The sequence below is a fragment of the Ovis canadensis genome, chromosome 1 (assembly GCF_042477335.2).
Source record: "Ovis canadensis isolate MfBH-ARS-UI-01 breed Bighorn chromosome 1, ARS-UI_OviCan_v2, whole genome shotgun sequence".
NCBI classification, from domain to species: Eukaryota; Metazoa; Chordata; class Mammalia; order Artiodactyla; family Bovidae; genus Ovis; species Ovis canadensis.
Window position 1 is genome coordinate 112,167,953 of NC_091245.1, and position 25,680 is coordinate 112,193,632.

The window sequence follows — 25,680 nt, forward strand, 5'->3', positions numbered from 1 at the left end:
ACCTAAAAGATGATGCTGTGAAAGTGCTGCACTCAATATGCCAGCAAGTTTGGAAAACTCAGCAGTGGCCACAGGACTGGAAAAGGTCAGTTTTCATTCCAATCCCAAAGAAAGGCAATGCCAAAGAATGTTCAAACTACCACACAATGGCACTCATCTCACACGCCAGTAAAGTCATGCTCAAAATTCCCCAAGCCAGGCTTCAGCAATATGTGAACTGTGAACTTCCAGATGTTCAAGTTGGTTTTAGAAAAAGTAGAGGAACCAGAGATCAAATGGCCAACATCTGCTGAATCATCAAAAAAGCAAGAGAATACAATAGAAAACATCTATTTCTGCTTTATTGACTATGCCAAAGCCTTTGACTGCGTGGATCACAATAAACTGTGGAAAATTCTGAGAGAGATAGGAATACCAGACCACCTGACCTGCCTCTTGAGACACCTATATGCAGGTCAGGAAGCAACAGTTACAACTGGACATGGAATAACAGACTGGTTCCCAATAGGAAAATGAGTATGTCAAGGCTGTATATTGTCACCTTGCTTATTAGATTTCTATGCAGAATACATCATGAGAAATGCTGGGCTAGAAGAAACACAAGCTGGAATCAAGATTGCTGGGAGAAATATCAATAAGCTCCGATATGCAGATGACACCACCCTTATGGCAGAAAGTGAAGAGGAACTCAAAAGCCTCTTGATGAAAGTGAAAGAGGAGAGTGAAAAAGTTGGCTTAAAGCTCAACATTCAGAAAGCGAAGATCATGGCATCTGGTCCCATCACTTCATGGGAAATAGATGGGGAAACAGTGGAAACAGTGTCAGACTTTATTTTGGGGGGCTCCAAAATCACTGCAGATGGTGACTGCAGCCATGAAATTAAAAGACACTTACTCCTTGGAAGAAAAGTTATGACCAACCTAGAGCACATTTTAAAAAGCAGAGACATTACTTTGCCAACAAGGGTCCATCTAGTCAAGGCTATGGTTTTTCCAGCAGTCACGTATGGATGTGAGAGTTGGACTGTGAAAAAGCTGAGCGCCATGGAATTGATGCTTTTGAACTGTGGTGTTGGAGAAGACTCTTGAGAGTCCCTTGGACTGCAAGGAGATCCAACCAGTCCATTCTAAAGGAGATCAGCCCTGGGTGTTCATTCGAAGGACTGATGCTAAAGCTGAAACTCCATTACTTTGGCCACCTCATGCAAAGAGTTGACTCATTGGCAAAGACTCTGATGCTTGGAAGGATTGGGGGCAGGAGGAGAAGGGGATGACAGAAGATGAGATGGCTGGATGGCATCACCGACTCGATGGACGCGAGTCTGAGTGAACTCCGGGAGTTGGTGATGGACAGGGAGGCTTGGCAGGCAGCAATTCATGGGGTCGTAAAGAGTCGGTCACAACTGAGTGACTGAACTGAACTGAACACGTGTATAGAATGAAAGTAAACTACCACTATATATCAAGAATTGAATATACCAATAAATGTCTTCTCAAGTTTGTTTATGAAAGTCATTGCAATTACTGTGAAGTCTTTGAGATCATAATGATCTTGTGGTTGATGCTATGGAAGCTTCTTTATGTGTCCAGTGTTTTTCACTCATTTAGTCACTCAACAAATATTTGTTGAGTATCTTCTCTGTGTCAAGAACTACGCTAGGTATTGCTGATATGGCAATGAATACTACAGATGTGGTGTTTGTTCACAGATATTGATAACAAAATAGTGAATGTAATGAAAATAACGAAGGAGTAGTGGGACCTTATGAACCTAACCAAGAGGAGCCAACTTGGAAGGTTTCCTTTGATAAAAATGTCATTTTAGCTCCATGGAAAAACTTCTGCTTGAAAACAAGGAACACAAAAGCTTTTTGACCAGGAAGAGCCTCTCTTTCTCTTCAATAAGGAAACTGTGTCCAAATAATTGCTAAAAAAGGAGTGTTAAAATCATGGGACTTTAGGATGTTGTCCATAGGTTTCCTTGAGAAATGAGGGAGTTATTTTATTCAGGTCAGCAACAATAACTAAAATAAAAAATAAATCTTTTGTTTTAAGAATAAAATAAAGAAGAGAGAGGGAAAGAAGAGAATCAGTTCAGTTCAGTTCAGTTGCTCAGTCGTCTTTGAGACCCCATGAATTGCAGCATGCCAGGCCTCCCTGTCCATCATCAACTCCCAGAGTTCACCCAGACTCGAGTCCATCTAGTCCGTGATGCCATCCAGCCATCTCATCTTCTGTCATCCCCTTCTCCTCCTGCCCCCAATCCCTCCCAGCATCAGAGTCTTTTCCAATGAGTCAACTCTTTGCATGAGGTGGCCAAAGTACTGGAGTTTCAGCTTCAGCATCATTCCCTCCAAAGAACACCCAGGACTGATCTCCTTTAGAATGGACTGGTTGGATCTCCTTGCAGTCCAAGGGACTCTCAAGAGTCTTCTCCAACACCACAGTTCAAAAGCATCAATTCTTCGGTTTTCAGCTTTCTTCACAGCCCCACTCTCACATCCATATATGACCACTGGAAAAACCATAGCCTGACTAGACGGACCTTTGTTGGCAAAGTAATGTCTCTGCTTTTTAAAATGTGCTCTAGGTTGGTCATAACTTTTCTTCCAAGGAGTAAGCATCTTTTAATTTCATGGCTGCAGTCATCAACTGCAGTGATTTTGGAGCCCCCCAAAATAAAGTCTGACACTGTTTCCACTGTTTCCCCATCTATTTCCCATGAAGTGATGGGACCAGATGCCATGATCTTCGCTTTCTGAATGTTGAGCTTTAAGCCAACTTTTTCACTCTCCTCTTTCACTTTCATCAAGAGGCTTTTGAGTTCCTCTCCACTTTCTGCCATAAGGGTGTTGTCATCTGCATATCTGAGGTTATTGATATTTCTCCCGGCAATCTTGATTCCAGCTTGTGCTTCTTCCAGCCCAGTGTTTCTCATGATGTACTCTGCATATAAGTTAAATAAGCAAGGTGACAATATACAGCCTTGACATACTCCTTTTCCTATTGGGAACCAGTCTGTTGTTCCATGTCCAGTTGTAACTGTTGCTTCCTGACCTGCATATAGGTGTCTCAAGAGGCAGGTCAGGTGGTCTGGTATTCCCATCTCTTTCAGAGTTTTCCACAGTTTATTGTGATCCACACAGTCAAAGGCTTTGGCATAGTTAATAAAGCAGAAATAGATGTTTTTCTGGAACTCTTTTGCTTTTTCCAAGATCCAGCAGATATTGGCAATTTGATCTCTGGTTCCTCTGCCTTTTCTAAAACCAGCTTGAACATCTGGAAGTTCACGGTTCACATATTGTTGAAGCCTGGCTTGGGGAATTTTGAGCATTGCTTTACTAGCATGTGAGATGAGTGCAATTGTGCGATAGTTTGAGAATTCTTTGGCATTGCCTTTCTTTGGGATTGGAGTGAAAACTGACTGTTTCCAGTCCTGTGGCCACTGCTGAGTTTTCCAAATTTGCTGGCATATTGAGTGCAGCACTTTCATAGCATCATCTTTCAGGATTTGCAATAGCATCTAGAAATAAACTTATCCAAGGAAGTGAAAGACATATATTCTGAAAACCATAAAACGTTGATGAAGGAAATTGAAGATAGTACAAATAAATGGAAAGATATCCCATGTTCATCAAATGGAAGACTTCTTAAAAATTAATTAATTAATTTTAATTGTTGGATAATTACTTGACAACATTTTGATAGCTTCTGCCACACATCAACATGAATTGGCTGCAGATATATATGTGGCCCCCTCATCAAACCCACCTCCTTCCCCACCCTATCCCTCTGGGTTGTCCCAGAGCACCGGCTTTGGTTGCCCTGCTTCATGCATGGAACTTGCACTGGCAATTTGTTTTACATATGGTAATGTACATGCTTCAAAGCTATTCTCTCAAATCATCCCACCTGCCTCTTCTCCCACTGAATCCAAAGGAATTGAATAATTAATATTGTTAAAATGTCCATACTACACAAAACAGTCTACAGATTTCATGTAATCCCTATCAAAATAGACATGACATTTTTCACAGAACTAGAAAAATAATTCTGAAATATATATGCAACTACAAAATACCCTGAGTAAGCAAATCAATCTTGAAAAAAAGAACAAAGTGGAGGTATCATACTCCTTTATTTCAGACTATGACTACAAAGCTACAGCAATCAAAACAGTATGGGGCTTGTATGTTAATAATAACAGGCATAGCATAGAGAGCCCAGGTATAAACTCATGCACTTAGGGGCAATTAATTTACGATAAAGGAAGTAAGGGGAAAAGACAACCTCTTCACTACATGGTGTTAGGAATATTAGCTACATGTAAAAGAATGAAATTAGAACACTTACACCATGTACAAAAATAAACTCAAAATGGAATGAAGACCTAAATGTAGAGACAGAAACCATAAAACTCCTAGAAGAAAACAGTATGCTTTTTGACATAGGTCTTAGCAGTTTCTTTTTGGGTCTGCCCCTCAGGCAAGGGACACAAAAGCAAAAATAAACAAATAGGATTTAACTAAACTTGAAAGCTTTAGTATAGCAAAGGAAACTATTAACAAAATGAAAAGGCAGTCTACTGAATGGGAGAAGATGTTTGCAAATGATATGTTTGATAAGGGGTTAATACCTAAAATATATAAAGAACTAATACAACTCAATATAAAAAACAGTTAAAAAATAGAGGACCTGAATAGGCATTTTTCCAAAGAAAACATACCAATGATCTACAAGCACATGAAATGATGCTCATAATCATTAATCATCAGAGAAATGCAAATTAAAATCACAAAGAACTATCACCTCAAACCACTCAGAATTACCATCATCAAAAAGAACACAAGTAACAAATGTTGGCAAGGGTGTGGATAAAAAGGAACTCCTGTGCACTGTGGGAATGTAAATTGGTGCAGCCATGGTAGAAATCAGTATGGTGTTTCCTCAAAAAACTAAAAACAGAACTACCCTAGAACCCAGCAATTCCATTCCTAAACAGATACCCCCCAAAAATGAAAACACGAATTTGAAAAGATACACGCACCCCAATGTTCTTCTGAAAGTCTGAGATAGTGAAAGTGTTTGTCACTCAGTCATATCCAGCTCTTTGCAACCCCACTGACTGTAGCCCGCCAGGCTCCTCTGCCCATAAAATTCTCCAGGCAAGTATACTGGAGTGTGTAGACATTCTCTTCTGCAGGGGATCTTCCTGACCCAGGGATCAGATTCAGTTCTTATCAGTATTATTTACCATTTCCAAATATGAAAGTGACCTAAGTGTGTGTCAGCAGATGAATGGATAAAGAAGATGTGAGATACACACACACACACACACACACACACACTCAATGGAATTCTACTCAGCCAAAAAAAATTATAAAATTTGTCATTTGTGACAACATGGGTGGATTTGGAAGGTATCATGCTAAGTGAAATAAGTCAGACAGAGAAAGATAAATACTTTATGATATCACTTATATGTGGAATCTAAAAAATAGAACAAGCTAGTGAATATATTAAAAAAGAAACAGATGCACATAGAGAACAAACTAATGGTTACCAGTGAGAAGAAGGAAGAAGTGGGGCAAAATAGGGGTAGGGGATTAAGAGGACCAAACTAGTATGTATAAAATAAATAAGCTACAAAGATATATTGTACAACACGAGGAATATAGCCAAAATTTTATAGCAACTATATGTGAAATATAACCTTTAATATTGTGAATCATTAATATTGTGAAACAAATATAATATTACAGGGCAACTATTCTTCAATTAAAAAAGAGAAAGAGACTGAAATTTCACCGTTTGCAAATATAACCAATATATTTTAATGACTGTAAATGGAAACTAACTTTTAAAAATTGTGTGAAAATTAAAAAAACTTCAAATCCAAAATCAAAATTAAAAAAAAAAAAAGAATAAAAACTCTCTTTGGAAATTTAAAGTGAGAGAGAATTGGAGCATCTAATGTGCCCTGCTGATATATAGATCTATATAACAATTGCTCAAAACTAAAAGAAAGAGAGGCTTCCTCTGTGACTCCATGGTAAAGAATGCGCCTGCAATGCAGCAGCTGCGGGAAATCTGAGTTCATTCCCTGGGGCAGGAAGATCCCCTGGAGGAGGGCATGGCAATCCACTTCAGTATTCTTGCCTGGAGAATCCCAAGGGCAGAGGAGCCTGGCAGGCTACAGTCCATAGAGGCCCGAAGAGTCAGAGATGACTGAAGCCACTTAGCATGCATGCAAAGGAAAGGGAGACTATGGAAATCCCTCTGCTTAGAACGCAGAATCCATAGGGCAAGATTTTTGCCTTGCAAAACTTATAAATAGATGATAAAACAGTGTGTACTGTTTGAGGAAATCCTGAGTTAAGAATTGTTAGTTCAGAATTTTATTTTCCTTGAATTTTTAACATGCCACATGGAAATCCTATTTTCCAGAATTCCTGGAAAGATGAGAGAGTCAATTTCTAGGTAGGTTAATAATAAGTCTGTAGTCCCTGAGGAGGACAGAGGGGTCTGGAGTTCTCAAAGAGGAGAAAAGGACAAACTTTTTTTTCTGTAGGTCCAGAGCTGATGATTACACAACAAAACTACTCAGCTTAAACTCTGTACTAAGGATTATATAACAATGGATCCTGCTCTAGGACGTGTTTCTCCTTCATGGGTCTGGTAAGACCTTTACAACCTTGAGACATTCTTTTGATTTACTGTAATAACCAACGGAAAAGTTATATAACTCCCTTTCTAAGACTAGAAAGGCGGGCACTCTCCATCCCCCCTCCTGATGTCAGAAGCTTTCTCTGTTCCTTTTTCACTTTAATAAAACTCTGCTACACAAAAGCTCTTGAGTGATCAAGCTTGGTCCTTGGTCCCAAAGCTAAATCTTCTTTGGAGATCACAAATCTGACATCGTTCACCGTAAGCTATCATCTTGGGGGCTCATCCAGGATCTTCAGGACAAGGTAAGACCACTCAAGAGCTCTAGCCTCTCTGCTTTCTCAGTATACATGTTTCTCCTCTTACCCTACTAACTCTACTGTGTGCTTGTGTGAATGAATGACGCCCTGCGTGAAGCAAGAGATGAGCCCTGCTCTGTGGTTTTACGGTGCTCATAATGACTGAAGGCAGCCCCCAAAAGGGGAGCCTTGTTGGGGGTTTATACCGACCTGCCAATGCCAAGAGACACCCAACGTCCCTGCAAAGGGAGCGGCCAGAGATGGGCAAAGCTTGTGGAGCGAACTTTCTTTACTTGGTCCCATTTTCCCGGTCTCTTTGACGGTTTTGTAATTGTGTGGGGAATTAAAAAGATTAACCTGGTCTATCAGATTATAGACTTTCAAGGGAATTGTGATCCATACCATGTGCTTTCTTAGACCCCATGTATGGAAGTGCCTAGCCTTGCTAGGAGCCGAAAGTTACAACAGCACGTTTGGGAGTGAGACGGAGCTGTCTCTCAGGCTAGAGGTCACTCTCTTGGCTGCCCGCCTCAGGGGGCCAGAGCTCTAAAAGTGAGTCCTTGTTATGGCTGTGCCTCCACACTATATGGATGGAAGCGCTGCTAGTGAGCATGAGGTTTCTAAGAATATAGGCCGAGAATCCTGGATTGGAAGTACAGCAGGCTTCTTACTTTGGTAGTGCTGTTAGTGGATCAGAGGAGGCTCTCTGGTGGGTTTTGTCTCAACTCCTTAGATATTCCTTTTGTGGAATCCGTGGGAATGAATTGGAAGGGTTGGCCCTAGTAGCTCGAGGACAACAATCACTTTTTCCTTGCTGGTCGACCCTTTTGCTATCACATACACTGGTGTGGTGACACTCAGAAGGGACATCGTGGTGGCTCATCCCTGCATGACTGACTGCTGCTACTGTGGCCAGGACTGTACTCAGGAACGTGCATGGGCACTTGGGAGACGGACGTTTCCCCTGCTAGTCCTAGCTCGGAAAACATTTCCAGAAATGCTGCTCTGCTCCACCCCTGGTGGCATCAGAGGAAAAGGCAAATCAAGCAAACGTCTTGGTGGTAAGGAGCCAGAAATCAATTTGAGAGGTCATCACGTCTCCCACTGGTGCATCTCCACCCGCCTTGGTGGTAGAACTAGGAGGGATGAGTATGGCACCTGTGTTGGTAAGGGACAGACTAAGTCCAGCTAGGGAAGGAAAACTTTGGGGGAAAGTCTGTCTACACCCCCATCTGGAGCAGGGAGGGACGCCTCTGGTGGAAAGAAGCCACGGCTGTGGAGGCCGCTTTTTTCTCTCTTACAGATAAGTGATCAAGAAGGAAAGGTATCTTTTAAAGAGTTGTCTTGTTGATGCCAGGAAAATGCTGCTCATTATGGTTGAGCAAGTATTCCTGCTGATGAGGGAGATTTCGTCAGTGCATGATGTGGATATGCAATGCACAGTGCTGGGAGAGTTAGTTAGTTAGTGCTAGTCACTTAGTCCTTTCTGACTCTTCGAGGCCCCATGGACTGTAGCCCACCAGGTTCTCTGTCCATGGGATTTCCCAGGCAAGAATACTGGACTGGGTTGCCATTTCCTTCTCCAGGGAATCTTCCTGACCCTGGTCTCTTGCATTGCAGGCAGATTCTTTACTGTCTGAGGCACCACCATTTGTCCAAGGCTGAGTGCTGGGAGAGCGGAGGCCAAAGGGCAAAGAATAATTTTTATGTTTATATTTTTCTCATCTTGCCATAAAATATTAATTTTATTTCACACTGGTGGTTATGTGTCATTAAACAGCATCACCATCCACTTACATGCTCAAGCTAAAAAACATATGGGTTATCTTTTTTTCATTCTCCACATTCAGTCCTTCTGTCTGTTCCTGGAACACATATTGTTCATTTTTAATGAAGGGTCTTTGTATTAGGTATTCTCTGCCTGAAATGTAGATCACTTGACTTTCCTTTGCCAGATTCTTGTCATTCAAATGTCAGCTTAATGTCACCTCCAAGAGAGGCTTTCTATAAACAGTTAATACAAAGTAGTTCAAGCTTTAATAGCCTTGAAAGACAAAGCTAATGCTTCTCTGCGGAGCAGAGGGCAATGACTTAACCAGACTCCTGAGAGTGGCTCTGTGTCAGGAGGGCTTCTCAGGTGGCGCAGTGATAAAGAACCCGCCTGCCAATGCAGGAGGCATAAGAGATGTGGGTTCAGTCCCTGGGTTGGGAAGATACCCTGGAGGAGAGTATGGCAACCGACTCCAGTATTGTTGCCTGGAGAATCCAATGGACAGAGGAGCCTGGTGGGTTACAGACAATAGGGTCACAAAGAGTCAGACATGACTGACGTGACTTAGCATGATTGCGTCAGGAGTGTGAGGTTTTGCACTTACTGTTGCATGTGATGGACCCAGGCTTGAGGAACTGAACTTCTGGTTTTGGTCAACCAAAAACTCTTATTTCCTTACTACTGACAGCATTAATTTTAACTTTGGGAATACTTTGATTAAGTGAACACTTCCTTATAGCCTTTTGGAGGATACTTGTGGGGCTTGCTGTTACACTGTTGCAATAACATCTGTTCTCTCTCTCAGCAGAAAAGGAACAGCCAAACACTATTTGAACAGCTTGCCTCAATCTTAACTCTCACATCTCAGCTGCTGGAACAAATAGAATATGGGGGACCCTTACTCCTCAGTTCTTGTCCACCACTTGCTCCAAAGTATGGGGTTCAGAGAGCGTCTGAGTTGTTGAACACATTCACCATTTGGGAGAGGGGACCACTCCAATTCAATGGGACCTTCCCAGACCTCACCTTATATCTTCATCTAACTGTTCATCTGTGTCTTTTCTTATATTCTTTATTATATAATAAACTGATAAACATAAGTGTTTCCCTGAGTTCTGTGAGATGTTTTAGCAAGTTACTGAACCCACGAAGGGGTCCCAGGAACCCTGGTTTATGGCTGATTGTTCAGAAGCACAGGTGATGACCTGAGACTTGTAAAGTGGGGGTAGTTTCATGGGACTGAGCGCTTCATCTGTGGGATCTAATGCTAACTCCAGGTAGAAGATTGCAGGACACCCAGTTGGTGTCATAGAGAATTGTTTGACCTGCAGGAACCCCACACTCTGGTGTCAGAAGTGTAGTGTTGTGAGTGTAATAGTGTGAGAGTAAAAGAGAAACACACAAGTATGGTTTTTCTTTACAAAGATTCTTTGAGTTTTAAAAAAGTGTAAAATTGAAGCTAAAGCATTCTATAGGGGAGACGAAGAGTCTTTTTTCAGGTGGCAAAATATTGTCTTACCAAAGTGGGTGCTCTTCTCAAAACTGACTTTTAGACCGACTCTGGCTATACTTTTGGGCACTGCATTAATTGTAAAAACAGGGGTTTCTTGCTTCCGGACAAATAAACATTTCTTAAATTCTTTTCTAACTTTGTTTTGGCTATTATAAAATGGTTTCTTTGGTTAATAACACAACCAGGGCTGTGGTCATTTTCTATTCATAGGTATTAAAAACATATTTATTTATTTGGCTGCCTTGTGGCATGTGGGATGTTTCGTGGTGGGGTGCAGACTCTCTAGTTGTAGCACACAGGCTTGCTTGTCACGCAGCACGTGGGATCTTAGTTCCCCGACTGGGGATCAAACCTGTGTCATCTGCACTGAAAGGCGGATTCTTAACCACTGGACCACCAGAGAAGTCCTGGTATCTTTGTTCTTATCTTTATCAACTGACTGTCTTTTCCTGACAATTCTCTCAAATATTGCTCTGCTCCAAAATAAGATCCCATGTTCCGAATTCTTAGGGACTCCTATGGTGCTTTGTCTTCTTTTTCTTTTGACACCAGATCATCTTTAGGGCTTCTTAGATGGGTGCTGGGTGGCCCCAGGCTTGTATAGCCTACCACATGGCACACATTAACAGAAAGTTTCTAGGAATGATCAGGCAGGCTGATTTGCCCCATGGGTCCACAGTGTCCAGTGGTATTGTACAAATTATGCTCTGTCAGGCCTCAAAGGAAAGAAGGCAGCTCATTCTCACTCATGGTGGCTTTGGTAAAGGCTTGGGTTGATTGTACAGAAGACAGGAATCAAGACCATCCCCAAGAGAAAGAAATGCAAATAAGCAAAATGGCTGTCAGAGGAGCCCTTACAAATAGCTGTGAAAAGAGAAGTGAAAAGCACAGGAGAAAAGGAAAGATATACCCATTTGAATGCAGAGTTCCAAAGAATAGCAAGGAGAGATAAGAAAGCCTTCCTCAGAGATCAATACAAAGAAATAGAAGAAAACAATAGAATGGGAAAGACTAGAGATCTCTTCAAGAAAATTAGAGATACCAAGGGAACATTTCATTCAAAGATGGGCTCAATAAAGGACAGAAATGGTATGGACCTAACAGAAATAAAAGATATTAAGAAGAGGTGGCAAGAATACACAGAAGAACTGTACAAAAAAAGATCTTCAAGACCCAGATAATCATAATGATGTGATCACTCACACTCACCTAGAGCCAGGCATCCTAGAATGTGAAGTCAAGTGGGCCTTAGGAAGCATCACTATGAGCAAAGCTAGTGGAGGTGATGGAATTCCAGTGGATCTATTTCAAATTCTAAAAGATGATGCTGTGAAAGTGCTGCACTCAATATGCCAGCAAATTTGGAAAACTCAGCAGTGGCCACAGGACTGGAAACAGTCAGTTTTCATTCCAATCCCAAAGAAAGGCAATGCCAAAGAATGTTCAAACTGCTGCACAATTGTACTCATCTCACATGCTAGTAAAGTAATGCTCAAAATTCTCCAAGCCAGGCTTCAACAATACATGAACCGTGAACTTCCAGAAGTTCAAGCTGGTTTTAGAAAAGGCACAGGAACCAGAGATCAAATTGCCAGCATCTGCTGGATCATGGAAAAAGCAAGAGGATACCAGGAAAACATCTATTTCTGCTTTATTGACTATGCCAAAGCCTTTGACTGCATGGATCACAATAAACTGGAAAATTCTGAAGGAGATGGGAATACCAGACCACCTGACCTGCATCTTGAGAAACCTATATGCAGGTCAGGAAGCAACAGTTACAACTGGACATGGCACAACAGACTGGTTCCAAATAGGAAAAGGAGTACGTCAAGGCTGTATATTGTCACCTTGCTTATTTAACTTATATGTAGAGTACATCATGAGAAATGGTGGGCTGGATGAAGCACAAGCTGGAATCAAGATTGCCGGGAGAAATATCAATAACCTCAGATATGCAGATGAAGTGAAGTGAAGTTGCCCAGTCGTGCCTGACTCTTTGTGACCCCACGCATAGTAGCCTGCACCAAGTTCCTACATCCATTGGATTTTCTAGGCAAGAACACTGAAGTGGGTTGCCATTTTCTTCTCCTATGGCAGAAACTGAAGAACTAAAGAGCCTTGCCGGGAGCCAGCGTGAGGAATTCCGCCCATGGCAAAGGTCATGAGGAAGGAGGCTTGGCATACGCAAAGGCGTGATCAAGCCTCAGGAAACCCCCTGTTCCCAAGCATCTAACCCCAAAGCCAGAGTCTGTTTTATGCTCTCACCTACACCTCTGACTTTACGGGGGGCTCTCCCCCATAACCGTTTCTCTCGGAGAAGGAGTAAACGTGCAGCTCCAAGGCAATAAAAATTCTTGGGCGTGACAAGAGTGTTTCAGCTTACGGACTCCTCTGAAGGTTATCTAGGCCACCTGTATAGGTTTGCCCAGCCACATGTGATTGTTTACAGCCTCCCAACCTGAGAGGCACGAGATGTTTTAGACTTACTAAAGGCAAAATCTTTTGGGGAGTTAGTAATTATTAGTATAATGTGTTGGTTAGGAATTATATTGGTGAAGGGTTCTTCATTTGTTGTGTCAATAATTGCTGCTAATTCCCTCCCCTGGGTGGGACAAGGATGTCTCAGGTCAAACCTCTCTGCTGACAGACTAGCTTGTGTGACAGGATTATCCATACTCCTGCCACATGATTGTTTACTACCTCTCAACCATAAACAGCACAGAGAGTTTTGGAGTATTTTGAGAGTCTTAATTAGCATAGGACTTTTTCTTCTTGTTGAGTCAATGATTGCCGCCAGGCCTCCATATCCTTAGGCACCTGGGAATATATTAATCAATGTATTTGGAATATAGCAAAAGGAAATATGGTAGTTTTTGATGTTAGCAATACTAGACTTTTTGAGTTAATGGATTTTCTTTTTTGTAATAGATCACTGTACTTTGTTATAAATCACTGTGTCCTTGCTATGTAAAAATGTAACTTTATCGTATCTTAAGACTAAACAGATCTTAAGGGGAGCATTGATGAAAGGATTTTCATTTGTTAGGCTGATGTTTGCTGCTAAATCTCCATGTTCCCTACCCTTATAATGCATATAACTAACATATAGGAGAAATAAGTATTAACCTTTAAACATATAGGAGAAGTAAGTATTAACCTTTAAGATTAATCATGTTAACCTTGGGTTAAATAAATTCCTTTCTTGATTGTAACTCACTACACCCTCACCCTATAGGAATGTAACTTTATTTGGAGGGTGGTGCCTGGTTTAAGAAAAAACACCCTTGGAAGAAATAAGTTTTTTGGTTATCAGAAAGAAAGGATCATAAAATGTCAGCAGGTCTCACTCATGGCCAGAAGATGATGTAATATCCCTAAGACCTTTTTTTAAATACATTTATGTGAAGCACCTGATTTTGATAAAGGTCAGGACTGCTGACCCCTACGTGACTCTGTTTTCATCCCTATGTGTAACAAAAGGTATATAAGCAAACCCAAAAATAAAGAAATCAGATCAGTTTCCGGAAAGACTGATTCCCCCATGTCGCTTCTTTCTTGCTCCCGTTTTTCTGGCTGAATTCCCATCTGGAGCATGGATGCTATTCCACGTAATCCAAGTTATCAGTCTCTTTTTCTCCACTAATTTTCCTACTACACTATCCATTTCTAATCTCTCTATATCTGTGATTAAATACGTATTTTTCCAAAGATGCCAACTCCGTCCCCCCACCTTCGAATCACCCTGGATCGACCGGGGCTGGACCCCGACAGAGCCTCTTGAGGAAAGTGAAAGAGGAGAGTGAAAAAGTTGGCTTAAAGCTCAACATTCAGAAAACGAAGATTATAGCACCCAGTCCCATCACTTCATGGCAAATATATGGGGAAACAGTGGAAACAGTGTCAGACTTTATTTTAGGGGGTTCCAAAATCACTGCAGATGGTGATTGCAGCCATGAAATTAAAAGAGGCTTACTCCTTGGAAGGAAAGTTATAACCAACCTAGACAGCATATTAAAATGCAGGGACATTATTTTGTTAACAAAGGTCCGTCTAGTTAAGGCTATGGTTTTTCCAGTAGTCATGTATGAATGTGAGGGTTGGACTATAAAAAGAGCTGAGCGCTGAAGAATTGATGCTTTTGAACTGTGCTGTTGGAGAAGACTCTTGAGCATCCCTTGGGCTGCAAGGAGATCCATCCAATCCATTCTAAAGGAGATCAGTCCTGGGTGTTCATTGGAAGGACTGATGCTGAGGCTGAAACTCCAATAATTTGGCCACCTGATGTGAAGAACTGACTCTTTGGAAAAGACTCTGATTTTGGGAAAGATTGAGGGCAAGAGGAGAAGGGGACGACAGAGGATGAGATGGTAGGATGGCATCACCGACTCAATGGACATGGGTTTGGGTGGACTCTGAGAGTTGGTGATGGACAGGGAGGCCTGACGTGCTGCAGTTCATGGGGTTGCAAAGAGTCGGACACAACTGAGCGACTGAACTGAACTGAACTGAACTGGGTTGATTGAATTGAGAAGTGAATTTCACCTGCAGATGCTTTAGTGACCTTACGTACCTTTATGCCTTTATAGCATGCATTCATAAGTAATCACTTAGAACTGTTGTAAATGATTTCTGTAAATCATTTAGAAATCTTTAGGAATCAGTAAATGTTTTCTAAAGACATTATCTCTCACTTTGCAATATTTTTGTCTAATAATAGTCATCAGGGCACACATTCTGTGGGAGAGATGATGAAATTTGTAAACTTTGAGATTCAATGATTTCACTGCCCACATCTCCAGAATGAAAAGAGGGCAATAAAACATCAATATAGAACTTAAAAAAACAAAATGGCCCAGGGTTGTGTCAGATTATTTATCCAAACCACAGTGGCCAGATGTTCTGTCCATAACTTTAATGAACCTGAAAGTGAAAGTGAAAGTGAAATCGAAGTTGCTCAGTCGTGTCCGACTCTTTGCCACCCCATGGAATGTAGCCTACCAGGCTCCTCTGTCTGTGGGATTTTCCAGGCAATAGTACTGGAGTGGATTGCCATGTCCTTCTCCAGGGGATCTTTCCAACCCAGGGATTGAACCCGGGTCTCCTGCGTTGTAGACAGACGCTTAACAGTCTGAGCCTGTTGTTATAGCAAATAGAACCTGAATGTTATAGCAAATAGAAAGCTAGAACTCTTCTCAAATGAAATACCAATGGGTGGGCCCATGACAGGTCTGGTCGCTCGTGGCCACAACTGGTGAAACACCCATATATGATGGATAATGCGGCATTAAGTTATTATAAGGTGTTAAGGGCAATTCATTCACAGGTTTAAGAAGCCCGGACTCAATGGGTTCAGATCAAGTTTCATTTTCAGAGGACATTGCTTGAACTTTGCAGAGAGCTTTCAACTTTAAAAAAATTATGCATTTATTTATGGCTGCATTGGGTTTTTGTTGCTATTTGAGAGCTTTCTCTAGTTGTGGTGAGCAAAGTGTACTCTCTAGTTGGAGTATGTGCGCTCCTGATTGTGGTGGCTTCTCATTGTGGTGGCTTCTCTTGTGCAGAGCATGGATTCTAGGATACATGAGCTTCAGTAGTTGGGGTAGGTGGGCTTAGTTGCCCTGTGGCATGTGGAATCTTAGTTCCTGGACCCTATGGTTCATTGAACCCATGTCCCCTGCATTGGCAGGTGGGTTCTGGGTCACATCAGGGGAACACCAGGGAAGTTCTTCTACTTTTCTCTTGTTGAAAGCCTCATTTTTGACTTCGTTTATTTGTTTCTAAAGTGTAATCTAGATTGTAACTAGATTGTAACTAGATTCATTTATTTATTCTTAACTAAATTGTGTGCCTATTTTTCCCCTTGAACAACATCTGTACCACTATCCTCCACTTGAAAGTTAATTGTTGTTGCTGTTCAATTGCTCAGTCATGTCTGACTCTTTGCGACCCCATGGACTACAGCACACCAGGCTTCCCTGTCCTTCACCATCTCCCAGATCTTGCTCAAACCCACGTCCATTGAGTTGGTGATGCCATCCAACCATCTCATTCTCTGTCGTCCCCTTCTTCTCCTGCCTTCAATCTTTTCCAGCATCAGGATCTTTTCCAATGAGTTGGCTCTTTGCATCAGGTGGCCAAAGTATTGGAGTTTCAGCTTCAGCATCAGTCCTTCTAATGAATATTCAGGATTGATTTCCTTTAGAATTGACTGGTTTGATCTCCTTGCAGTCCAAGGGACTCTCAAGGATCTTCTCCAACATGACAGTTCAAAAGCATCAATTCTTCAGTGCTCAGCGTTCTTTATGGTCCAACTCTCACATCCATACACAACTGCTGGAAAAACCATAGCTTTGACTTATACAGACCCTTGATGGCAAAGTAATGTCTCTGCTGTTTAGATTTGTCATAGCTTTTCTTCCAAGGAGCAACTGTCTTTTAATTTCATGGCTGCAGTCACCATCTGCAGTGATTTTGGAGCCCAAGAAAACAAAGTCTGTCACTGTTTCCATTGTTTTCCCATCTATCTGTCATGAAGTGATGGGATTGGATGTCATGATCTTAGTTTTTTGAATGCTGAGTTTTAAGCCAGTTTTTTCACTCTCCTGTTTCACCTTCATCAAGAGGCTCTTTAGTTTCTCTTCACTTTCTGTCATAAGGGTGGTCATCTGCATATCCAAGGTTACTAACATTTCTCCTGGCAATCCTGATTCTGGCTTGTGCTTCATCCAGCCTGGCATTTCACGTGATGTACTTTGCATATATGTTAAATAAGCATAGTGAGACTATACAGCCTTGACATACTCCTTTCCCAATTTGGAACTAGACCGTTGTTCCATGTCTGGTTCAAACTGTTGCTTCTTGACCTTGCCAGGAGCTTAGTACCACTATCTTCTACTCAAAAGTTAATATTTTATCGTTTATCCTTCCAATCTTTCTGTGTGTCTAGGAAATACATTTATATTTTCTTCTCTGCCCACTTTTCATACAGATGATAATCTACTGCATCTAAACTATGTTGTTATCTTGTGTGAAAACACAAAGCAGAATGATAAGCTTCACTGCATTAAAATAAAACACCTTTTGTTCTTCAGAAAAATTCCTTGAAGAGAGTTAAAAAGATGCATCATAGATTAGGACTTCTTTATTTGCAACGTGTATACTTGTGTTATGTAAGGGATATATACATATGTGAGAAGTGAAAGTGTTAGTCAGTTGTGTCTGCCTCTTTGTAGACCCCATGGACTGTAGCCCTCCAGGCTCCTCTGTCCATGGAATTCTACAGGCAAGAATACTGGAGAGGGTTGCCATTCCCTTCTCCAGGGGATCTTCCCAACCCAGAGATCAAATCTAGGTCTCCCACATAGCAGGCAGGTTCTTTGCTGTCTGAGCCATCTGGGAAGACCATATATATATATGTGTGTGTATTAGTCACTCATTTGTGCCTGACTGTGTGACCTCATGGACTGCAGCCTGCCAAACTCCTCTGTCCATGGAATTCTTCAGGCAAGAATGCTGGAGAGGGTTCTCATTCTCTTCTCCAGTTATATGTGTATATATGTATGTAAATCTCTTATGAGTCAAGAGAAACAAATTAATATTAATTAATTAAATTAATATTGGGCTGAAATGTTGACTGGACATTCACAGAAGAGGGACTCCAAATGCCCAATAAACTTTTAAAAGATCAGAGAAATACAAATTAAAATTGCAATATGAATTAAAGACACTTTACAGTCATCAGCAAAAATGGAAGTTTGACAATATACTGGCTACTAGTATCTAACCAATACTAATAATAGATGAGGCAACAGGAATGAGAATTGCTTCAGTTATTTGGAGAACAATTTCATAATATTTTATAACCCTGTTGAGGCCCCCACCTGAAAATCTTGTAATTCTGCAGTTAGTAAGAGTGCCCAGAGAAACTCTAAATATGTGCACAAGGAGACATGTGCATTTTCAGTCTTCTTTTAAATAGAAAAGCAAAGGGGAAAAAACCCTTAATTAAATACCCAGTTATGCCCAACTGAGACAGCATATTAAAAAGAAGAGATATTACTTGCCAACAAAGGTCCATCTAATCAAGGCTATGGTTTTTCCAGTGATCATGTATGGATGTGAGAGTTGGACTATAAAGAAAGCTGAGCGCTGAAGAATTGATGCTTTTGAACTGTGCTGTTTGAGAAGATTCTTGAGAGTCCCTTGGACTGCAAGGAGATCCAATCAGTCCATCCTAAAGGAGATCAGTCCTGGGCGTTCATTGGAAGGACTGATGTTGAAGCTGAAACTCCAATACTTTGGCCACTTGATGTGAAGAACTGACTCACTGGAAAAGACCCTGATGCTGGGAACAATTGAGGGCAGAAGGAGAAGGGGACGACAGAGGATGAGATGGCTGGATGGCATCACCGACTTGATGCACATGAGTTTGGGTGGACTCCAGGAGTTGGTGATGGACAGGGAGGCCTGGCTTGCTGAAGTCCACGGGGTCACAAAGAATTGGACACTACTGAGCAACTGAACTGAACTGAACTGATTATGGTTTATTCACATAGTGAAATACTACACAGCAGTGAAAACAAACTACAGCATCATGAATAAACATGAATTAAATTTTCAAACACAATGTTGTACAAAAAAGAAAGCTATAGAAGAATATATGTAGTATACTACTTGAAAACTTGCAAGAAAACACTTTTGTAAAAGGTATTATGTAGTGAAAATATTTTTAAAATGCGCAGGAATAATAAGCACCAGTAAACCTGGCAAGCATACTTTACATTTTAAAAGAACAGGTGGTTTATATGGTAATTTAAATTTATTAAACTAGGTGTTGATTACTTAGATGTTTATTACTATCCCTTAAATTTTTCATTTGTCTGAAATGCTAAAAAATAAAATTTGTGGTTCTGTGTAGTGCTGTTAATTTTGCTGAGATCCAAATGTTATAATATTGAAATATTCATGCTAATTGAACATTTGAATAGCACTTTAAGGGAGGAGGGAGGGGGGTTCAGGATGGGGAACACGTGTATACCTGTGGCGGATTCATGTTGATGTATGGCAAAACCAATACAATATTGTAAAGTAAAAACAAAAAAGCAAAACTGAAATTGTAGTTACACATAAAAAAAAAGATTTCCAAAGCATTTTCTTATTTTATTTAACCCACACATAATTTTTGATTCTTGGTGGTAAAGAAATCTGCTAACTCGTGTAATTTTAGCAGAGTTAAAAAGAAGCTTGCCAATGTAGGGAGACTCTACGTGAGCTCTGGAGCCTGAGCCCAGGTACCAGTTCTCCCACGTGCATCCTTCTTTGTTCCCCATTTGCCTTACCCATGGCTGTTTTTCATTTATGGTTTTATGACCCAACAGTGGACTCACAAGTTTCCACTCACTTCCTCAGAGTATGGCCAAGACCTTCCCTTCAGGAAAAACTTTACTCTTGCCCAAAGAGGTGAAGTGTTTACTTGGTACCTCAGCAGGCTTACCAGCTCCCCATAAGCAGCAATGTGTCACAGAAAAAAGAGCTGGAGGGGTTGAAATATATTTAGCAAATTAATAGAGAAATACCTTACTTATCATTGTAGCCCTCATTCACTGCAAGCTAATGACTAGTCCAAAATAACAGTGCAGATTTATATGGGGCCCCTGAAGTGGTCTGATGGAGGGTAGCTGTCACCAAGATTTACCAGATTTCCCATCACTTGCAACATGTCATTCTACGCTCAGCAATTGGACACCCGTCAAATAATTAATGGGATAATACCTCAATTTTAGCTTCATAATCACTCTCTTAGACTGGAATAAGAATTTAATAGACAGACAAGAATCTTCTTCATATGCTGCTATATCTGTAGCTGGACCATAGTATTCACTCAATTTTAAACACTGGAGTCGGTCTATGAGAGTAACAGCGAAACTGGACCAACATGAGTCTTGGCCAGTTCAACTGAGGAACTAAGGCCTTTTCCACACAGGCTCTAGGACTGAGAAGAATCCCTACAACACTTTCATACTGATTACCTTTGTAGGTGATCCTCACAAGGTAACTCACCACACAGCAGTGAAATTATCCACAATTTTTCACTTCTGGGCCATGCTTTGTGGGGTTTGCCAGCTTCACATGAAGTAAGTAATCATCGATGACTGGTTTCACCACTGCAACTCAAGTCACACATACTCACACAAGTATCCTTGAAAAGGGCATCTTTTGAGTGACAGATAATGTAAGCTAAATGTGGGAAGATAATATGCATGTTCAGTATAAGTATTTATTTTCATTTTGAATTTAAAAAAATTAATGTATAGGGTTCTTTAGAGTTTCTGAAGTAGTACTGGGCCATAATTTATGGTGGGACCATAAATTACCAAGGGGACTTTTTGTATTATTAAATGACTAATTCAAGAACACAGAGGCCCAGGGATTAGATGTTAGATACCTGTGACACCACAGGCTGAGTGTATCTTAGGAATTTTTTAAAGGATGCAGCTGGGCACTTGGCTCTAAATTGTGGGAAGCCCGTTGTTTTGTCTTAATTTAAAAAGATTTTATTTATTTTTGGCTGCGCTGAGTCTTTGTTGTTGTGTGGGCTTTCCTATAGTTGTGGTGAGCAGGGGCTACTCTGCAGTCATGATGTGCAGGCTTCTGACTGTGTGGCTTCTCTTGTGGAGCACAGGCTCTATGGCTCACGGGCTTCAGCAGTTGTGGTGCATGGGCTGAGTAGCTGCAGTTCCTGGGCTCTCAGGCAGGGCACGGGCTCATGTTGTGGCATACAAGCTTAGTTGCTTCGGGTGATGTGGGATCTTCCCTTAGGGATGGGACCCGTGTCTCCCGCATTGGCAGGCGGGTTCTTTACCACTTAGCCATCAGGGGAGCCCCTTCACTTCATCTTAATTCACTTGTGAGTACCAGCCAAACTATAAGGTTAAACTTGATGTCCTTTCCTGAAGTTCGAAAAAGAGAGCCACACTATGTTTACACTTCTGTATAACTGGACTTCTTTCCATATGCTTTTTTGTTTTAATTAAGCTGGTTGAAATGGAATATAAAATAAGCCAGAGATTTTAAGCTTTGTTCTGGTTCCAGGTTTCAACTGAATTTCCAGTCTTTGGTGCCTCTTGATGATGGGGAGGGGGGTAACTTATGAAGATGGAATGTGGACTGTTGGCAAGGTCCATCCTGTTTTTGCAGTGGCTACCTCCCACTTCCTATTTATTTTTTAACGTTCTATACAGAATAGCACAAATAGAAATGAAAAAAAGGAGTTTCAGAGTAGAAAAGCCAAGCCATCTGCTGACTCTAATGAGGCAGAAATCCACCCTGGTCTGAACAGCCTGTAGCTCGGTTTGAAAAGGGACTGCTGCCACTGCTCCCCTGGAAGTCTGACCAAGCCTCAATGGCACAGCTGGGTCTGTTGGAAAGATAGATTGGCATTTGTTGTAGATTCCTTTCTGAGCTTTGGTTCTTTGTGAATTGAAGGGATTCGGCTGGTTGACTTCTAGGTGACTTTTTGAAGCGTTTTGTTCTGTTGAGTTCAAGGATCTCAATTTTGCACTAGGATGTTGGGGTTAGGAGGAATATGAGTTAATTCTCTCTTGAGGAACTCAAGTGCTGTGTTCACGTTTACTATGTGGAAGGTGAGGGCAGCTCTGTCCTCACTCCTAGTGGCTGCTTTCCCTTCAGTGCTATCAGGCTGATCAATGATAATGGACTAAGGTGGACATGCAAGAGCATAAAAATAATCATAGCGCTTGCACTGGAAATGTGCTCTTTAAAACATGTTCACATAATTTTTTCTATGTTTCTGAAATTTTCTGAGGAAATATGAGGAAAGATAAAGGGATTCAATAATATGACTAACATCAGTTATTTCCAAAGTGCCAGGCATTGTGTTAAGCTATTTATATACACTGTTAACACCTTCTTCATTTAAATTTATGTATATACTTCATACTTGTGGTGGTCGATTTGGCTCATCTCAGGTCAGATTTGGAGAAGGAAATGGCAGCCCACTCCAGTTCTCTTGCCTGGAGAATCCCATGGACAGAGGAGCCTGGGAGGTCATGGTCCACAGGGTCGCAGAGAGTCGGACACAACTGAAGTGACTAAGCACGCACATATACCTCATAACAGCTTTGTACGATAGGTGCTATTACTACAGCAGTTTTACAGATGAAGGAGTCAACACCTTAGTAACTCAATCCATCAGGTTACAGGGATGCAGCTTGTGAACAGGCTGAGATTTAAACCTAGGTCTGTCTCACTCCAGAGCCCCAGTGCTTACTCACTTAGGCTCTAGAATGTGTAGGTTTCTGTGGTTGTAGCACACAGACTCAATAGTTGCGGTTCCTGGGCTCTGGGTCATTGGCTCAGTAGTTGTGGTTCATGGGCTTAGTTGCTTCGGGGCATGTGGGGTCTTCCCAGACCAGGGATGGAACCTGTGTCTTCTGCATTGGCAGGCAGATTCTTTATTGCTGAGCCACCAGGGAAGCCCTGCATTGTGTCTTAGTTGTGGCACATGGGATCTTCACTGTGTCATGCAGGATCTTCCATTGCATCGCACAGACTCTCTAGTTGTGGCATGCAGGCTCAGTAGTTGCAATGGGCTTAGTTGCTCCAATGCATGTGGGATCTTAGTTTCCAGACCAGGGATCGCGCCTGCATCCCCTGCACTGAAAGACAGATTCTCAATCACTGGACCACCAGGGAAGTCCCTCTTTTTTCATTTTTTTATTGTGAAATATATCCTACTCAGACTGTATTGCATAAACTCATACACATATGTGTATTTTATATCAAACCATGTAAAATGTCAATATTTTCTCCGATTTGACATACAAAATGGCAATTTCATGCTTTAACATACTATATACTTTTTAATGAACTAGTTTAAAGTTAAAGCAAATTCTAGCACATACACCATCCAGTTTTAAAAATAGAACATTGTTTTCTGTGTCCCTCCCTGGTACCTGCTCCTTCTTCCCCTTTCTAGGTAACACTGTCCTGACTTTACGATTGTCATTTTTTCCCCCCTTATGGCTTAACAACTTTTAAACTTCAGGGTTGTTGAGTCAGTGAGTCAAAGTGGCTCAGTTGTGTCCAGCTCTTTGCAACACCATGGATTGTAGCCCACCAGGCTCCTCTGCCCATGGAATTTTCCAAGCAAGAATACTGGAGTGGTTTGCCATTCTGTTCTCCAGGGGATCTTCCTGACCCAGGGATTGAACCCAGGTCTTCTGCATTGCAGGCAGGTTCTTTACATCTGAGCCGCCAGGGAAGCCCTCAGGGTTGTTGGCATCCCTAAAAAATATAGCTTCTTTTTGTTTGGTTATATCTTTATATAAACAGATCATACCACACATGTTATTTTGACTACCTTTTTTCATGCATCACTATGCTATGACATTGAGCTAGATTGATGCCTGCAACTATATAGTTTTTTTAAAATATGGTTATTTATTTTATTTGGTAAATTATTTATTTGGCTGCTTTGGTCTTGTGTGCTGCAGGGTCTTTTCTTGCAGTGCATAGACTCTCTAGTTGTGGGACAAAGACTTAGTCCTTGTGGCACATGGGCTTTGTTGCTTCATGGCATATGGGATCTTAATTCCTTGACCAAGGATCAAACTCAAGTCCTCTGCATTGCAAGGGGGATTCTTAACCACTGGACCACCAGGGAAGTCTCCTATAGTTTTTTTTCTTTTTTTTTCTTTTTTACTGTTGTTGTATAATATTATATTATGTGAATAAATCAGAGTTTATTTATGCATTTTATTGTTGAAGGGCACTGGGGTTGTTTCTGGGCTTGAGTCAGCAAGCACAATGCTTCTGTGAATATTCTCGAACGTGTCCTCTGGTGCACCTGTCAGGGATTCCTTCAAGTCTAGGGTGTAAGGCGAAACTATTTATACCAAATTTCTCTGCATCCGGCATGTATAACTTTTACCAAGTTTCCAATGCTCTGTGTTCTCTTTTACACTTGATATTATCAGACTTATATATTTTTGTTATTTGAAGATGTGTACTGGTACTTCACTGTGGTTTTAATTTGCATTTCTGTGATTATTAAAGAGGTTGGGCAATTTCTCATGTCTTCACTGAACATTTGGTTTTCTCCTTTGCCCTTTGAGAATTGCCTGCTTTTATCTTTTACCTCTTTGTCTTATTGTTTTTCTTTCTCTTTCTTCATAGGAGGTCATTATATATTTCCAGATATTAGTCCTTTGTCAGTTTTATATGTTAAAAATATCTGGTCCCAGTTTGTGACTTGGCTTTTTACTTTCTTGGTGATTTCTTTAGGTGAACAGATTGAAAAAAATTTTAATGTGTGAATATGATTAGTGCATTTTAAGTTTTGCTTAAGGAATCCTTTCTTTTGCCAAGATCATCAATATGTTCTCCTGTATTATCTTTGGAAATCATATTTTTGCCTCTGATATTAAGGTCTTTAATATTCCTGGAGTTATGCTTGTGTATGGTGTCAAATAGATGGGAAGGACCTAGTTATTCCATTGTGATTTATTTAAAAAACTCATCTTCATCCTAGTGATATGCACCACCACTTTTCACTATAGGTAATGAAAGCCATCCTGTTCCAGATTTGAGAACAAGGTAATTATTAACTTTGTAAACCTGCTGTTTCCTCCTCTCACTTATTTCTGTGTGGTTATTTCACAGGTGTACTATTATGAAAATACTACAATGTAATCAATTTTGGAGAAGGCAATGGCACCCCACTCCAGTACTCTTGCCTGGAAAATCCCATGGATGGAGGAGCCTGGTAGGCTGCAGTCCATGGGGTCGCTAAGAATCGGACACGACTGAGTGACTTCACTTTCACTTTTCACCTTCATACATTGGAGAAGGAAATGGCAACCCACTCCAGTGTTCTTGCCTGGAGAATCCCAGGGATGGGGGAGCCTGGTGGGCTGCCATCTATGGGGTCGCACAGAGTTGGACACCACTGAAGCAACTTAGCAGCAGCAAGCAATTTTGAATACCTCTTAACCTAGTTGCGTTGAGGACTAACACAATCATAATGACTTGTAAATTCCCCTGGATCCTGACCCCTTCTGTCCTCTTGCCCCAAGCCACACAGATTGAGATGATGTGTGGTGACTGTTGTCTATAGCTGACTCTCAGGTTTACAAAGTAACCAAGCAAAGAGTTTGGGAAGGGAACCAGGGCAGCCAAGTTGCATTCTGGGCCTGGAAACGAGAAAGCCTGGGTCCCCTCTGTAACTGTTTTCTGTGTGACCTTGGGCTGACCTCAGTTTTCTTATTTGTTGGGCTACATGAATTACAATGACTCTTTCATTTCTAAAATTCAAATAAGACTAAGTCATTACATTTCTGTGTGACTATATGTATATATGAGGCTTCCCAGGTGGTGCTAGTGGTAAAGAACCCTCCTGCCAATGCAAG

General features: G+C 41.2%; 1 protein-coding gene across 6 annotated transcripts in view; it reads right to left on the minus strand.

The window, feature by feature from the left end:
- The window catches only part of SLAMF6 (SLAM family member 6), a 113,773-nt gene that overhangs the window by 10,629 nt on the left and 77,464 nt on the right, over nucleotides 1-25,680 (minus strand). For 4 of the 6 annotated variants that reach the window (XR_011247705.1, XR_011247736.1, XR_011247720.1 and 1 more), the window contains one exon: nucleotides 20,515-22,929. The exons of 1 other annotated variant lie outside the window; for it this stretch is intronic. The gene's annotated coding sequence lies outside the window, so the exon portion shown is untranslated. Of the gene's footprint in view, nucleotides 1-18,775; nucleotides 22,930-25,680 lie in introns of those variants that run through there. One more of the 6 variants, XR_011247730.1, reaches the window with a different exon arrangement.